The 18,562-nt window shown below is 41.8% G+C and overlaps 1 long non-coding RNA gene across 1 annotated transcript in view; it reads right to left on the bottom strand.

The window, feature by feature from the left end:
• LOC140598552 (uncharacterized) overlaps positions 1-11,355 on the bottom strand; it is a 36,625-nt gene extending 25,270 nt beyond the window's left edge. Inside the window, exon 1 of the long non-coding RNA XR_012000990.1 lies at positions 11,205-11,355. This is a non-coding gene — a long non-coding RNA (uncharacterized lncRNA). The remainder of the gene's footprint in view (positions 1-11,204) is intronic.
• Between the last annotated feature and the right edge of the window lie 7,207 nt (positions 11,356-18,562).

The following is an 18,562-nucleotide window of genomic DNA, read 5'->3' as shown; positions in this document are numbered from 1 at the left end:
TCCCCAGGACAGAAAAGCCCCGTCCCGGAGAAGCAGGAGCTTCACCAATCTTCCCAGATGGAAAGGGGCTCACAGGAAGTTGGAGCAGGACCCAGGAGGGTGGGGATGCCCTCAGGCTCCCAGAGGCACTAACAGACACCTGCGCCCCGGGGACAGCACGCCACACCCCAGAGCCGAGCTGCCTAAAGGGCTGCAGTGCACTTGGCTAGACCGGGGAGTAGCTCGGAGGGGCTCCGGCTGCGGCTCCGCGTGAAGGGGGTTGCGTGGCAGGAGCAGGATTCCAACAGCACAGGCCTGGGAGCCCAGGGCGCCGGGGACACAGCCCAGTATCTGGCCTCCTTCGCTGACAGGTAGAAGCCGCGAGGGCCAAGGACAACAAGGAGGCTCCTGCCACAAGCTGAGCAGATGAGTGCCCCCGCCCCGGAGTCTCCAGGCCCCTGCAGACTGAGAGCTCCCAAGTTACTGCGGGAGCTGACTGTAGGGCTGGAGAGCTGGCTGCCACTACTCTGGTTGCTCCTCCTGGGGCCTCAAGGGGTAAACAACCCCCACTGAGCCTCACAGTGGCCTCACCTGATAAACAGTTTAAACATCTTTCACTGAGCCTTGCAGCAGGCAGGGGACTGAGCAGTTCCCCCAAGTGCTAACACCTGAAAATCAGCACAGCAGGCCCTTCCCCCAGGAGACCAGCTAGGGGGACAGGGGAAAAACAAATTATTCACCAAGCAGCACTGGAAAGTTCCAGGGGGGGTCGAGGGATTTACAGTACACAGAATCAGAGGGTACTCCCCCTTGTTTTTTTTGTTTTTTGATTTGTTTCTGACCCCCCACCCGTTTTTTTCTTTTCTTTTTTTCTCTTTCTTTTATTTTATTCTCTTTCTCTTTCTTCTCTTCTCTTCTCTTCTCTTTTCTTTTCTTTTCTTTTGCAAGAGAAACACAAGCAAAAATGAACTATTGGGACTTGATCAAGATAAGAAGCTTTTGCACAGCAAAGGATACAGTCAACAAAAGTAAAAGACAACCTACAGAATGGGAGAAGGTATTTGCAAATGACGTCTCAGATAAAGGGCTAGTTTCCAAGATCTATAAAGAACTATTAAACCCAACAGCAAAGAAACTAACAATCCAATCAGGAAATGGGCAAAAGACATGAACAGAAATCTCACAGAAGAAGACATAGACATGGCCAACACGCACATGAGAAAATGCTCTGCATCACTTGCCATCATGGAAATACAAATCAAAACCACAATGAGATACCACCTCACACCAGTGAGAATGGGGAAATTAACGCAGCAGGAAGCCACAAATGTTGGAGAGGATGCGGAGAAAGGGGAACCCACCTGCACTGTTAGTGGGAATATGAACTGCAGTTAGGGGATTCCAGGGTGCAGCCACTCTGGAAAACTGTGTGGAGGTTCCTCAGAGTTAAAAATATATCTGCCCTAGACCCAGCAATTGCACTGCTGGGGATTTACCCCAAAGATACAGATGCAATGAAACGCCGGGACACCTGCACCCTGATGTTTCTAGCAGCAATGTCCACAATAGCCAAACTGTGGATGGAGCCTCAGTGTCCATTGAAAGATGAATGGATAAAGAAGATGTGGTCTATGTATACAATGGAATGTTACTCAGCCATTAGAAACGACAAATACCCACCATTTGCTTCGACGTGGATGGAACTGGAGGGTATTATGCTGAGTGAGATTAGTCAATCAGAGAAGGACAAACATTGTATGGTCTCATTCATTTGGGGAATATAAAAAATAGTGAAAGGGAATAAAGGGAAAAGGAGAAAAATAATTGGGAAATATCTGAAAGGGAGACAGAACATGAGAGACTCCTAACTCTGGGAAACGAACTAGGGGTGGTGGAAGGGGTAGTGGGCGGGGGGTAGGGGTGACTGAGTGACAGGCACTGAGGTGGGCTCTTGACGGGGTGAGCAGTGGGTGTTATTCTATATGTTGGCAAATTAAACACCAATAAAAAATAGATTCATGAAAATAAAAAAGCCACAAAATGTAAAGTAGAATAAATAAATAAATAAATATTTTTTAAAAATTTAAGGAAATGAGACATATAATGTGACAGCATAGAGTCTCAGACAAACCTTATGCCTAATACAGTCTTTAATACATGATAGATATTACTTTTCAGTTAATCAAACATTATTAAATGGGGTATACCTTCAAAATTGATTTCTTGTAAAAATAAAAATTATTCAAGAGGCTTGTACAGAACAACTAGATGTTAGCCACTGCTGCTTCTTAGGCTCCTGTTTTAAAAGCACTAATATCTGTACAGAAACACTTAAAGGAATAAAATGGTCTTTTCAATGCTTGTTTTCTCTCAATTTAGTAGTGAAAAACCATTAAGACTCCCTAGACTAATAATAACTACACTATATATGATGTAATTTTCTGAATAATTTATAAAAATAAAGAGCTGAATATTTAGTTGAGAAAAATAAATATAAGAACATATCTTGTTTTCCCATTACTATCAAAAACTTAATTTTTTTTTGCAGAAATAAGTTATAGATTTGGGGCACCTTTTTTCAAAATATCAAAGATAAAACTCACAACAAATGTGAGAAAATAAATAACTATAATGAAAACAATTGCAATATTTCACAATAATCATAATTCTAAATCGCAGAATGGTTTTTAGTACTAGATAACATAATACTTTAACACTCTGATACAGATTTGGAAACTAAAGTTGGTCTGTTATAGCTCCTACCGAAGGGGCTCAATTGAGGAAATTCTCTAAGTATGCTGAAGCTTGGGCCTCCAGGAGGGCTATGCACCAGGTTTTTGAGCAGTAATATTTGGGGAGATTTGCAGGATGCTTCAGACAAGTAGATTAAAAAGTTGCAGGACCTGAGTAATCCACAAAACACAACATATTCCCAAGTTTTGAAGATTACTATTAAAGTGTCATCCCTTTTTCTTTCTGTCCAGTGCTTTTTTCCATAAGTCATGTGAATTAATCACTTTAAAACCAGAATTACAAAAATTATACTAATTATTTGTCTGGAAAGGGATGGTTAAACACCTATAAGGAAATCTGCTAAAATGATCTGTAGGAAAACCACAAAAATAACTCACAAAAATAAATATAACATTAGATATTTTTCCTGCCCTTCAATCCTAATTTTACAGTTTGAGTTACACTGTTTGAATGATTTGACCTGCATCCACTACTCATATATTTGGAAAGTAGTTAAAGAAGAAAACTATTGAATCTGAGAATCTGACACTCTGCTCTCCTTGTGAGAATCAAGAATGCTTAGTGCTGGGGCACCTGGTGGCTTAGTCGGTTAAGCATCTGCCTCTGGCTCAAGTCATGATCTCAGGGTCCTGGGATAGAGCAAGGAACCATGGGCATCAGGCTCCCTGCTCAGGGGAGAGTCAGCTTCTCCCTCCTCCTTCTGCAGCTCCCCCTGCTTGTATTCTTTTGTTTGTGTGCATGCTCTCTCTCTTGCTCTCTCAAATAAGCCTAAAAAAAGAATGCTTAGAGCAGAGATTTTTTTATTCATAATTTTTTTTTTATTGGTGTTCAATTTGCCAACATATAGAATAACACCCAGGGCTCATCCTTTCAAGTGCCCTCCTGAGTGTCTGTCACCCAGTCACCTTCACCCCCCGCCCACCTTCCCTTCCACCACCCCTAGTTCTTTTCCCTGAGTTAGGAGACCTGAAAGAGATTTTTAAGCTCACTAATGAATGTCTCTGCTTTGATTCCCTACCCTCTCTCACTTTAAAGCTGAGGGTTATTAATTTGGGCCAATTCCAATGCTGGGGACAGCACTGGGAGGTCTGAGCTCCCCTTCCACTTCCTTTTCCAGTACCTCACAGAATTCACAAATGGTTCTGTTCAAATCATTAATTAACATTCATGTGAAAAATAAGGACTCTTAAAATCTATAAAATCACCATTCATTTGTTCTAATTCCCACTTGCCAGAATAAAGCAATGACTGTCTGTGATTATATTTAAGGTGCTGATGATTCTCAAGATAAAGATAAAAGAGTAAACTACTGAAATTCATTCTAGGAGAGAGAAGAAAATATACATTATTTCCTTTAAATTTCTTAAAAACCCTACAAAGTAAATGCTATCCCCATTTTACAGAGGAGGCAAATGAAGCACCTAAGGTCATACTCTTTGAAAGAGATAGCTCCAGGGTTTGAAGCTAAGATTTGTCCTATCTGGGGCCCTTACACAGTATTCATCAGTAGAAATCAATATGAAAGAGTTTGGAACAATGGCTTCTAACCAAGTAGTATGTACGTAATAGTATGTCCTTGGGGGCATTTGGAAATGTGGGTCAGTATGATGGGGGCACTCTGGCAATTAGTGTCTGGGGCCTTGGGATGTTAAATATCCTGCAATGTGTTGTACAGTGTCTCAAAACAACATAAAAAAGCCACCATCGAACTCCAATAGCATCCCTCACCTTTTCTTTTTGAGAGGGGGAGAGAGAGAAGCTGGGGAGGGAAAAAAGTGAGAGGGAGAGAGAGAGAATCTTAAGCAGGGTCCATGCCCAGGATGGAGTCCAAGGTGGGGCTTGATCTCACAACCCTCAGGTCATGACCAGAGCCAAAATCAAGAGCTGGACACTTAACCAACTAGACCACCTAGGTACCCCCACAGCATCCCCTTTGAGGAGTACTGCTTTAGATAAAGAAAAGATGACTACACTATAATAGGCTATTATATGAAGCTGGGGAGATTCGGAGCACCTCCAAGTGATATCCTCAAATAACCTCTACTCCGATATTACAGTGATTAGTTCTCTTGGATCTGGCATGGAAAGGACATGAACGCTCTGCCTGAAGTTATCTAGTATTTCCAAGTTTTCTCCAGCTATGAAAACATCTGAGAAGCTAACTGGGACCCGATACAAATTAAATGCATAACTGCTTCATGTGGTTTTACATTCACACTTGACTGAGAGTTGAAAGAGATGTGTTCTGTAAATTTCCGTGCACTCACAAACACATGTGTGAAAAATATTCCTTAAAGGAAATCCTACTTATCTCTGAAAGAAAACATAGTCACTGACGTCTATGCTGTAAATATGTAAACTGATTTGTTTTGCAGCTGAGATATGGGAAAGACTGTGCTGGTTTGGCACTTGGGGGCACCTCCAATTGGAGGGACCCCAAACAAGTGTGTTGTGGAGATCTGTAATTTTTCTATGAAAGTGTCTTAAATTTTGTGTTTCCACACTGATGATAATAATAATAATAAGAAGAAGAAGAAGAAGAAGAAGGAGGAGGAGGAGGAGGAGGAGGAGGAGGAGGAGGAGGAGGAGGAGGAGAGAAAGAAGGTGAAAGAAGTATACTTTAAAATACTGGGATGACCACCTTGGAATCAAGCACTGTCCTGCAATTTTGGCAGTCAGGTATATATTTGTGTTCACAATCACACTGCAGTTTAGTGGTCGCAGAACAAAGGGAAATCTTGAAAAGAGACCACCTTGATATGCAAATATGCTTTCAGACCAAGGAAAACCCAAAGTTGGTATGCTGTGCTATTGGAATAAAAGCTTCCTGACTGAGCAGACCCAGGGGAAGAAGTCAATCATCATTAAGGCAACTGTAGTAAAGGTGAGCTGACCTCAGCAGACCCTTTACTGGGCAGGCAGGGCCAGATTCACTCTAAAAAGGTGATTTAATAAATGCTGTCAACTTGTATCTGGCTGGGGTTGTACCATTTTAGTTCGTAATTAACTCACAAATTTATTTTGGTATTACAATTGGAAAAATGCTGTAATTATGGCAGCATTATACCAGCTCTTAAGAATTCCACGTTTAACTAACATTAAATAAAAGGAAGCCCGGCACTAGATGGTAGGTATCTGGAACTTCTTGCTGTGTCTACATCGCTTTCTTTTAGGAAATTCCCTCTCCCCCAAAGGCATTTCAGATTGTGGCTTATCCACCCCTTGGATAAACCTATTCTTCTGGACACAGTGATTGGTCCAGAGCTGGCACATGACCCAAGCAGGGCCAGAGTAATTTTGAGAGGACTGACACAAATAACAAGGTATTTCTCTAGTTTCAGAATATTAAGAGCCACCGAAAGTTGCACCAAAAAGGCTTCCAGCCTATAAAGAAAACGTACAGAATAAAGCCAACACAGCATAAGACCAAAAAATGGAAGGGTAGATGGACAGAAGGAAAGAAAGAAGGAAGAAGAGGTGAATGGATGGACTGAAGGAAGGACAAACAGATTAAACAGACATACAGACAAACAGAATCTTGACGGGTATTTGATCAGCTCAATTTCATAACCAAACCAATCTCCAGGCACTTAATCATGTAAGTCAATTTTATATGCATCCAAGTAGGGTTTATGTTACTTATGACCAAATGCTTTCTAATATGCTAGAGATGAATAAGACTGTCTTTAGCAGGGGAACACTACTTAAGTCTGAGAAACACCGGATTTCATGATCCTCTCTAACTCTAAAGTGCAAAAATTCTGTGTGTGTGTGTGTGTGTGTGTGTGTGTGTGTGTGTTTTAATTATTTCATCAGCTTAAGAGATCCGGATCTTTTCTTATACCTCGGTATATGTACAGAGAGCAGAAATAAGGATGGCTATTTTTTATAGTTATCACTAGAGATATGATACTAGAAGAGTATCTTTTCAGTCCCAAGTTTAGTTTTAATAAAATTATTCAGAAAATGTAATTTCCAAAAGGTTGACTTTACAATTCAGAATCAGAGGAAAAGTCTCGAGGAAAACAGAAGCTACCAATGGCACATAACACTTTAAATAGCATGTTCAGTACAAACTACAAACCAGAGAAATAAATAGATATCCTTAAGAGCTTCTTAAAAGGTTTTTAGAATACTTAGCAAAATGACTCTTAAGAACTCAAGTTCTTAACTAATTCAGCACAGTTTTGCAGTGTCAAAACTTAAGCCAAGTGAGTACTTGGCTTTACCTGCCTTAAACATTTGCTTGGCAGTAAGCGTAAATTTCTACCAGTTAGAGAAAATGAATAAAGCACTTACATCGTAAAAAATATATATATAGTTCAAGTTAAGTGGGAATACCAAGTCGGTAAATAAGATTACAGAGCTAAATATCAAATGAATGACTCCTATATTGGAAAGCCTTCCTTCATTTTTTATTCCTAGGTATGTAGCTCACAGGCGCTTTTTACTCAGAGCCTGATATAACAGATATCACCACGACCACATCAATCAGCTGTAAACACTGGTCAACTGAATCCGCATCTATCCAGCTAAACTAATTTCATAGGAAGTCCTGCAAAGTCAGTAACTAGACTGCATCCTAAATTCAGAAATTAGTCGTTTTGAACCCTCCACGATCAATCAACTCAGTGATTTGTTTAATTGCCCAGTGGTCCTTATGGAAGACTTTCCTCCTAGGAAGAGGCTGTCATCCTACAATCAGCTCTGAGAACAAAGAACACATCTAATTCGACATAACAGTTACAGGTTTAATAAAATATTAGGTTGAAAAATGTTTGGGGGATAAACTAATAAACACCAAACAGTTCTGTGTAGCCTTTTCAACTACAGAAGAAATCTTTCTTAAGCATTCTTAAAATGCAGTAGGAAGTTCAAGCAAAGTCCTAAGTTATTTTGTGTTTCAAACCTTAGGAAACCTTCTCTGTATTCAGATAAGGATGAAGGTACAAATTCTACCTTTGAAACTTAAAAGCCAGTTTCGGATATTTTAAATATTTAGGTGGAATTACTAAAAAGAAAATTTTGTTGCACAACATATTCAAAATACTAAAAACTGCACATCTTGAGGTGAGTACTAAAGAGCAGCTTAAAGCTGGCTATATGAACGCTGTTTATAAACCATACAAGAGAAGGACAAGCAGTGTATGTTCTCATTCATTTGGGGAATATAAATAATAGTGAAAGGGAATATAAAGGAAGGGAGAAGAAATGTTGGGAAATATCAGGAAGGGAGACAGAACATAAAGACTCCTAACTCGGGGAAACGAACTAGGGGTGGTGGAAGGGGGGAGGAGGGCGGGTGTTGGAGGGGAATGGGTGACGGGCACTGAGGTGGACACTTGACGGGATGAGCACTGGGTGTTTTTCTGTATGTTGGTAAATTGAACACCAATAAAAATTAATTAAAAAAAAATAAAAGGCACAAATCTTAATTAAAAAAAAAAAAACATACAAAAAGAAAAGGTCATCACCGCATCAGAATTACCACCATAAAATTATTATAAATAAGACCGAAGTCAGACTGAGTCAATAACCATAGAGTTTTATTATCTTCAACACTAGTGACAACTTAATAACATATGCCTCACAAATCATTTATCTGATAATTGGAATTATATTCCTATATATTCACAGAAACAGTATCTTTTGAAAAAGTGGATGGCAATATTTATTTGATATCTATCATCTGATTTTATTTCACTTGAATTTTTTATAATACATTTATCTTTTATTGGTGTTAAATTTATTTCATCTGATTTTAATAGAACTATTTTGCAAATAAGAATATTACAGCTTTTAGAGATGAGAAAATTATGACAGAAACAAAGAAAGAGAGAAGAAAAGAAAAGAAGTGAAAAAAATCCTAGACACAGGACCAGGAATGTGAACTAATTCAGCACAGTTTTGCAGTGTCAAATAAAAAGTCTATCGCTGAAAGCTACACGGAAGTGTAAGACTTCTGTTTCTGGACTTTGATCCAAGCGGTCATAAAAACTTGTCCTCACTTAGTAATTCCTATTTCCATTAAATGCCAAATATTCTGAATATTCTCTTTGCCTCGTACAAAACAAAGCAATAAAAAGTCAACCATGCTACTCCTACAATACTAAATGATGTAAAACATCACCCTCCTTGGCAGAGAAGTTTAGTAAATAATGAAAGGTAACATTATTTTAGTATGATGGCAAGAAGAAGAGCTGTTAAAGTGGCACTGGCACCAGAAGCCTTCATTTGCAAATGCATGAAGATTAGAGCCCTTAGTTCACAGGGTATGTACACAGGCAGGTAGAACAGTGAGGGTGGGATTTTCCATACGTTGTAGTTTGCAAGTCTCAAAATAATTTTTCTGCCTATAGATTATGTTATGAATTCTTCAATTGACACTCAAATTCACATAAAGAGGCTGCGATTCCTTTTTTTTTTCTTTGAGGCTGCGATTCCTAAAAAGCATCTATGCCCCAAGCTTGTAGCTTTCTTTAAACTAGGTGCTTAGCTCTGTGTTTGAAGATAAGTTATAACAATCAATGTAATATAGCAGCAGAACTCCTTTCAAGGTCAACCAATTTTCACAGGTATTTTTTAAATTTTATTTATTTACTCATGACCGGGGGGGGGGGTGTGCAGAGACACAGGCAGAGGGAGAAGCAGGCTCCATGCAGGGAGCCTGACGTGGGACTCCATTCTAGGTCTCCAGGATCATGCCCTGGGCAGAAGGCAGGCACTGAACTCTGAGCCACCCAGGGATCCCCTTCACAGGTATATAAATAAGAATTTAGGAATGCCAGAAACCTTCATCCTGTTCAGGGACTACTTGTGAGGACAGATCATTCAGTCTGGGGATAGGATAAAAAAGCACGCATGAATGTCAAATGACAACAATTAAATCAAATAAGGTAGAAATATTCCATCAACATGCCTGTTTACAGGCACGGATGCCCAATCTAAGTGAATCCAAATTTATTTTAAATTTAAAAAATGTTAAATGTTTCTACAGAACGATCTGTTTCATGGGGTTCTGAATCACAGACTCATTTTACACTTACAGCGTGTAACAAAAGGGAAAAAAGCAAAGTAATGTGAGCTTCTAGTTAAAAAAACAATCCTAGCCCTAAAGTGAAAATGTCTGCAATAAGTTTTTACCACAACCATATGAATCACGCTGGGTTTAGAAATTTGGAATTTTTATAATCAACAACTGAGTAATCTCTTAAATACCCAGTTAATGCCACCAAATATCAGCCCAAACCAGAACCCCTGACTACACACAAGCTCTTAGATTATATTCTTTAAACTGACAGCTTTTGGTGCTTTTTAACTCTTACAATTAATGGTCTGTGCTACTCTTTAAATATTTTACACTTTCCTTTTCTGACTTTTACTCAACATGAACTCTTACAGATAGTATATAAGAATATATACACACATACGTTTTAATAACCATAGCTTTAAAAAAAGTCTTTTTTTAAAGACTTTACAAGGACGGGGAGTAACGAAACCCTGGAGATCAGAGTTGCCCGAAGAGGTCGGCTCTGTCCCCAAACCCCAACAGGGATGACAGGGACACCAAAGCTTTAGGAGAAACAGCCTTTTGTGAAAAAACAAACAAACAGAAAAACAAGAGCCGCTTCTGAGGTCCCTAAGTAGGACTACACGAAGAGAATGAAGGCAGAGAACCCTATCAGTCCGCTTCCAGGGGAGCACCCCCGCCCCCGGCTGACCCCGACGCCCCCACCCCGCACCCAGCCCCGCGCCCCCAAGGGAAGTGGGAGGGGGGATGCTCGGGAAGTACCTTGTTTGGTCCCCAAAGGGCACCTGCCCTCCGCCGCCGCCGCCCTCCCCAGCGCCGCCCTGGGCGCAGCCAGAGAGTGGAAGGAAGCGCGGAGCCCGGGAGGGACTGCGGGGGCGGAGGCGACCCCACTCACTCCGGGAGGACTCCGGCATGGTGCTGCCTTAGGGCTCCCCGCGCTCTCCCCCGCCGGCTTCCCGCCCCCCCTGAGGGCCGGCGAGGGGCCTGGGGTGGAGCGGAGCCGCTGCGACCAGGCTGGAAATGGTGCTCCCGGAGGAGCTGCAGGGAAGGGCTCCAACACGGTTTGAGGGGCGCTAAGATTTAGGGGGCCCCGGAGGCTAGAGGGGGGGGAGGCCTCTGAGCGGGGTGTCTGAACAATCTTGCCCTGGGGATGCCAGGGCAGGGGGTGGGGGGCGGGTCGAGGGAGGGGGTCCAGCCTGTGCACTGTTGCATCTAACTTTGTGAGAAAGTTGCATCGAACCCCACGCCTGGCGTCTGGGCTGTACCTGCCGCGGAGTCGAGATCTCTATGGCCCAGCGGGACCAAAGCCCTCCTTGGAAAGCAAAGGGCCTGGGAACAGAGCTCCTTTAAGGGTGAAGGAAGGGGGGAGGTTCAGGAAGGGGGCGAGCTGAGCCCCAGGCCACTCAGCGCCCCGCGCGTCCTCCGGGGGTCCCCTCCTTACCTGGTGGCTTTCCTAACAAAGTAAGAGAAGGTGAAGTCCCGGTGATCACCAGCCACGCTTCCACGGAGGCCTGTTCCCGCTGCAGCTGCCCCCCCCACCCCCGCTCCAGGACCCCGCGGCCTCCGGGCAGCTGCCTGGTGCTGCTGTGCCCCCCCGCTGGGGGCCCTCCCCCGCGGAGGAGAGCTCTGCCCCCGCCGCTCCCCCTCCGCTGGGCTCCAGGCCCGGGCTGTGGGCGGCGCTGCTCCTGCCCCAGGCCAGCTGCTGGCCGCGCCCCGCCTCTCCGGGCCTCCCCGCTCCCAGGGGTGGCGGGTGGGGCAGGCACAGCGGCTGCGTCCTCCCTGTGTCCCACGGACACCAGGGCTCGCAGTCCCCTGGGGCCCCAGATTCCCAGGCGGCGACGGAGGCAACTGGGAGCTTGCAGGAAGCTCAGTGGCCGCCATTGGGGTGCGCTGGGCGCTGCAAGGGCTGCAGGGGGGCGCGCAGAGGTGATTGGGGGTGGGGGGGCGCGGAGTGCCTCACTTAAGAGAGGGACTGTCGCGATGAGTGCGCACACCCCCAGGTCCTGAAAGCCAGAGCGAGGGGCAGTTTCCACCAAAAATAAGAAGTGCTGCTACCCTGGGCACTTTGCCCCCACCCTGGGTGAACCACGACCGCCCAGCGCCCTGGGCTTGGGTCTGGAAGGAGCCAAATCAACCTGTCTGGAGCCCAGCCAGCCTGGGTGTGGGCCACAGGTTTGTGGGTCCTGGTGGGTGACCTCCAGCAGAGGCATTCCCCTACGTAGTATGTCCATGATAAGGACAATGTTAACTATGAATTAGGCTTCTTTGCAGCAAACACTCCCTTTGCATGACTCCAAACAGGATGTTCTGGGAAAAGGAGAAGGTAAACTGAAATAATCCTGATGGTTTGGGGATGAAGTCAGGGAACAAGGGCACCTCTGCGCAATCAGGTTAACTTGAGAGCAAAGGCATCACCTGGATGCAGTGCAGAGCAGGCCGGTTAGCCCACGTTTAAATTAATTCGTCATCTATATTTAGGTGGGATTAACACACTTTTAAAATTAGTATGTCATCTGACCGTATCTCAATCATTTATCAAGATGAGATATTGTTTCATTTGTTTCTTCTGACCTAAGATGTGGTGAGTAAACAACAAATTTCCGACCTAATTTCCGACCTAATTTCCGATGGAACCTGTCTCAGGGAACAAATATTTTGGGAAGAAAACGATGAAGTCTAGATGTGGGTAAACCAGCTATCTCCTCTGGAGATGGAAGACAGTCACATTTGGCAGGGAATGCTCAGTCAACTGATAGATCAGCCAATTTTTTTTTTATTCATGATAGTCACAGAGAGAGAGAGAGAGAGAGAGAGAGAGAGAGAGAGAGGCAGAGACACAGGCAGAGGGAGAAGCAGGCTCCATGCACCTGGAGCCCGACGTGGGATTCGATCCCGGGTCTCCAGGATCCCTGGGCCAAAGGCAGGCGCTAAACCGCTGGGCACCCAGGGATCCCAGATCAGGCAATTGACAAAGCAGGGAAAGTGCATCTGGTGCGTTATTAAGTATCAAGATGATGAACATAGGTCATAATTAAGCTTGTACTTAACAGCTCATTGACTTGAGTAATAATAACAATGACTTTATAAAAGCACCCTCCTAACTTTTTTCTCATTGTCCTCGCAAAGAAATTTAACAATGTCTGTGTTGTCATTATCAGGAAAATATGTCAGCCTTCTCCTTCATTAAAGCCTTCCCTGTAGTCTTCACATTAAAATGTTTATGTTTTCCATTTAAAAAAATTATTTCACTTCCTCTTTGGAGACAAATCACTGTATAAATCCCCACATACAAACAAATAAGTCAACCTATTACATGTTGTAAGACAGTCACTTCATTTATCTATCTCTGTACATAAGAGGCAAAAGAATTATTAGAGAAGTTTCAGATGAACGCTATATTTTGATGGATGGAAACACTAAAATGAATTATGTAATAGAAATAACATACACAGTATTCTGTAAAACTGTATTACATCGTCATATATCTTTGCATGAAGATTGAGTGATTGTGTGTCTCACCTGTCAGATGAAAGAAGAGAGTGGAATGTACTAACCGATAATTAGAAATAATATTTTACAAGATTGGTATGTCCTAATTTATTAAAAGAGAGGGTAAGATTTGAGTTAAGGTTAAATAGTAAGGAATTAGAATTCCATATTCAATGGAAATAAAATGTGTAAGTCTGATTAAATAAGAAACCAATCAATATACATTAGAAAAAAAATAGCTGACAGAGGGTGATTTTAATATGGCAATTAGTCCCTGACCAAATGGACAATAAAAAAATTGCGTTCTGTGAATTTCCCTGTATGTAAATTTCACATGATTTTTCGAGGAAAAGTTTTTTTTTAAGATTTATTTATTTATTCATGAGAGACAGAGAGAGAGAGAGAGAGAGAGAGAGAGAGAAGCAGAGACACAGGCAGAGGGAGAAGCAGGCTCCATGCAGGGAGCCCAACATGGGACTCCATCCCAGGTCTCCAGGATCATGCCCTGGGCAGAAGGCAGGCGCTAAGTGCCTAAGTTTACAGTGTTTGAATGAAACACTCACATCATCTACAAAGGAAGTAAGAAAGGCTGCTCTGGAAAAAACAGAAGAAATAAATGAGCAGATTAGAAAAGAGAAAGAGGAAGGTGAGGCTCGAATGCGACAAGCATCCAAGAATGCAGAGAAATGAACTGGTGGAAGTGGAAATGGCAGTAAAAACTGGTCAGAAGATGATTTGCAATTACTAATTAAAGCTGTGAACCTCTTCCTTGCTGGAACAAATTCAAGATGGCAAGTTATCGCTAATGATAAGACTATACACTCTTCTTCTGGAGTCAAGAGAACTGCCAAAGATGTTATTGGCAAAACAAAGAGTCTTCAAAAACTTGACCCTCTTCAAAAAGATGACATAAACAAAAGGGCTTTTGATAAATTTAAAAAAGAGCATGGAGTGGTGCCTCAAGCCAACAATGCAACACCTTCAGAACGATTTGAAGGCCCGTGCACAGATTTCACCCCTTGGACAACAGAAGAACAGAAGCTTTTGGAACAGGATTTAAAAACGTACCCAGTAAATACACCTGAAAGGTGGGAAAAAATAGCAGAAGCAGTGCCTGGCAGGACAAAGAAGGACTGCATGAAGCGATATAAGGAACTTGTCGAGATGGGAAAAGCAAAGAAAGCTGCTCAAGAGCAAGTGCTGAATGCAAGTAGAGCCAAGAAATGACTTATGACAATCTTTGTTGTGTGGGCATTTTTATAATAAAACTGAAAATTTTGTACAAAAAAAAAACCACCCAGGGATCCCCCAGGAAAATGTTTTTAAAAGATTTTATTTACTTATTTGACACAGAGACAGCGCACAAATTGGTGGAGTGGTAAGCAGGGAGACTGAGAAATAGGTTCCCCACTGAGCAGAGAGCCTGATGGGCTCCATCCCACGGTCTTGGGATCATGACCTGAGCCAAAGGCAGATGCTTAACCAACTGAGCCACCCAAGGAAAAGTTTTTGATCTATACCACAAATCAAGCATTGGACAGCAGACACATCAGTTGTGGACCTCACATTTCTGAACAATTTAGAAAGCCCACAAATCCATAGTTATTAATATTGTTATTTTTTGCCATTATCGTTGTTATTGCTTAGTTGAAATTCCATTATAACTGCACCTTCTGTAGTCAAGTAATTTATTTGTCTGGAACAATGCCAGTCTAGTGAAGCATATGATGCACATTAAGATCTACTTCTCTGATTATCCCTAGTCCTCATACAGTGAGAGCAGGTGTTGGGAAGAGTAGCAGTTTTACTCGCTCTAGAGTCTCTATCTTCACCAAGATTCAAGAGAGCTGTTAAGAGAAATGCATTTGTCTAGACAGAGAGGGAAAACTATTCTCTATCATTTCCATTTCTAACTTCTTTTGAATAAAAAAAAACAAAAAAAAAAAAACCTCCACCATTGTAGGAAAATTTTACTGATAGGTAAAAGAAGCCCCAGAAGATCCTCACAAATCTGAAATGGGGCCTTTTCATTTAAGTATAATGGACTTGGATGAAGATATGAATGCGAAGGGTGAAGCTTGAATATTCTTCTGTCTCACAACATTTATATCTGCTATCCACAGCATCTTCTTGTCTAGGTATATGATACAGGTTAAGAGCAAGGACTTTGGGAAAAGGTCTGCATTTGAATCAAAGCCCAGGGCCAGATGGCTTCACAGGCAAATTCTATCAAACATTTAAAGAGTTAATACCTGTTCTTCTCAAACTGTTCCAAAAAAGAGAGGAAGAAAAGCTTCCAAGTTCATTTTATGAGGCCAGTATTACCCTACTACCAAAACCAGATGAAGACACTACCAAAAAGAAAAAAGGAAAGAAAGAAAGAAAGAAGAAGAAGAAAGAAAGAAAGAAAGAAAGAAAGAAAAGAAAGAGAAAGAAAAAGAAAGAGAACTACAGGCAATTCATTGTTTCTGATGAATATAGATGCAAAAATCCTTAACAAAATATTAGCAAACAGAATCCAACAGTACATTAAAAAATCATTCACCATAATCAAGTAAGATATTATTCCAGGGAGGCTGGTGGTTTAATATTCACATATCAATCAATATCATACATCACATCAATAAAAGAAAGGATGAAACCCATGTAAAAATTTCAGTAGAGGGCAGCCTGGGTGGCTCAGCAGTTTAGCGCTGCCTTCAGCCCAGGGCATGATCCTGGAGACCTGGGGTCAAGTCCCATGTCAGGCTCCTTGCATAGAGCCTGCATCTTCCTCTGCCTGTGCCTCTGCCTCTATCTGTGTGCGTGTGTCTCTCATGAATAAATAAATAAATAATCTTTAAAAAATAATAATAGGGCAGCCCAGGTGCTCAGCGGTTCAGCGCCGCCTTCAGTCTAGGGCGTGGTCCTGAAGACCCGGGATCAAGTCCCATGTTGGGCTCCCTACATGGAGCCCGCTTCTCCCGCTGCCTATCTCTCTGCCTCTCTCTTTCTCTCTGTGTCTCTCATGAATAAATAAATAAAAATCTTTAAAAAATAATAATAACACTAATTTCAGTAGATGTAATGTGTTCGACAGAGTACAACATACACTCATGATAAAAACCTTCAACAAAGTAGGGACATTAGAGAACATACCTCTTATCTCTCACAGTTTGCTGATTTCTTTAGTGGATTACTTGGATTCATTTCTCTTTCTTTTTTGCATATGTGTTGCCAGTTTTTGATTTGTGGTTACCATCAGGTTTACGCATAACATCTTATGCATAAAGCAGCCTATTTTAAGTTGATGGTCCCCTTAAGTTTGAATCCATTCTAAAAGCACTTAATTTTTACTCTCTCCAAAACATTTTATGTGTATGGTGACATACTTTACATCTTTTTAATTCATGAATCCCTTGACTAGTTTTTGTAGACTCACTGCTTTTTGCTTCTTATTCTTCTTACTCCTGCTTATGGTCTTTCTTTTTCACTCAAAGCCTCCCCTCTAACATTCCTTGTAAAGTTAGTTTAGGTGTGATGAATTCCCTTAACTTTGGTTTGGGAAACTAATTCTCTCCTTTTATTCTGAATGATAGCCTTGTTGGTTAGAATATTCGTGGTTGCAGATGTTTTTTTCAGCACTTTATATATATCATGTCACTCCCTTCTGGCCCACAAAATTTTTGCTAAAATCAGCTTATAATGAAACGCCAGGACACCTTCACACTGATGTTTATAGCAGCAATGTCCACAATAGCCAAACTGTGGAAGGAGCCTAGGTGTCCATCGAAAGATGAATGGATAAAGATGTGGTTTATGTATACAATGGCATATTAGTCAGCCATTAGAAATGACAAATACCCACCATTTGCTTCAACGTGGATGGAACTGGAGGGTATTATGCTGAGTGCAGTAAGTCAATTGGAGAAGGACAAACATTATATGGTCTCATTCATTTGGGGAATATAAATAATAGTGAAAGGGAATATAAGGGAAGGGAGAAGAAATGTGGGGGATATATCAGAAAGGGAGACAGAGCATAAAGACTCCTAACTCTGGGAAACGAAGTAGGGGTGGTGGAAGGGGAGGAGGGCGGGGGGTGGGGGTGAATGGGTGACGGGCACTGAGGGGGGCACTTGACGGGATGAGCACTGGGTGTTTTTCTGTATGTTGGCAAATTGAACACCAATAAAAAATAAATTTATTATAAAAAAAGAATTTTAACTATAGGAGAATTTCATTTTGGATAGGCCTTTTACTACATTTTTGTTTGAATACATGGTTTATCTTTATTGCAATAAAGAATAAGAACATATTACAAAAAATAAATAAAATCAGCTTATAGTGTTATGGGGTTTCCCTTGTTTGTGACTATTTTCTTTTCTCTTGCTGCTTTTAAAATTCTTTTTCCCACTACTTTTTGCTGTTTTTAATTGCTGTGTGTCTGGTGTGGACCTCCATGGGTTGATTTTGTTGGGGGCTCTCTGTACCTCTTAAATCTGGATTTCTGTTTCCTTCTTCAGATTTGGGAAGCGTTCAGCTACTATATCTTCAAATACATTTTCAACCCCCTCTTCTCTTTCTTCTGGGATTCCTAGTATGCAAATGTTACTATGCTTGATGTTGTTGTTGAGTTCCCTAAATCTATTTTCATTTATTATTATTATTTTTTTCTCCTACTTATTCAGCTCGATTGCTTACTGTAGCTCTGCCTTCCAGGTCACTGACCTCATTCTTCTGCCTCCTTGAGTTCTGCTTCCTCTCTTCTATCCAGTGTGTTTTTAATTTCAGTTACTGAGTTCTTCATCTCTGACTGGTTCTTTTTTATGTTCTCTATCTCCTTGTTGAGTGTCCCATTGAGGTTTTCCACTCTTTACTCAAATTTAGTGAGTATCTCTATGACTATTTCTTTAAATTCTCTATCAGGCATATTATCTGCATTTCATTTAGCTCTCTTGTTTTGATACTGTACTGTTCTTTTATTTGGGACATATTCCTCTATCTCCTTATTTTGTCTAATTCTCTGTGTCTGATTCTGTGTGCTTGGAATGTCAGCTACATATCCTGCCCTTAACGATAGTGACCTTTTGAAAAAGAGGTCCTGTTGTGCCTTGCAATGCAATGTCCCCTGTTCCCCAGAACTTGATGCTTCTCAAGTGTCTCCTATGTGGGTTGTCTGTGCCCTACTATTGAGGCTCACTCGTGTTTGTCTTTAGTCCAGTAGTCTGCAATGGTTCTCTTTGCCTGTTGTGGCTAGGGCTTGGTCTCTGTGTTGTTAAGAGGTCAGTCTGGGGCCCACCTTGGGCTTGAGTTTACTCAGACCAGCAG

Source organism: Vulpes vulpes, chromosome 4, assembly GCF_048418805.1.
Source record: "Vulpes vulpes isolate BD-2025 chromosome 4, VulVul3, whole genome shotgun sequence".
Lineage (NCBI taxonomy): Eukaryota > Metazoa > Chordata > Mammalia > Carnivora > Canidae > Vulpes > Vulpes vulpes.
Note: the sequence above shows the minus strand (reverse complement) of the source record. Positions and strands in the feature narration are given on the sequence as shown.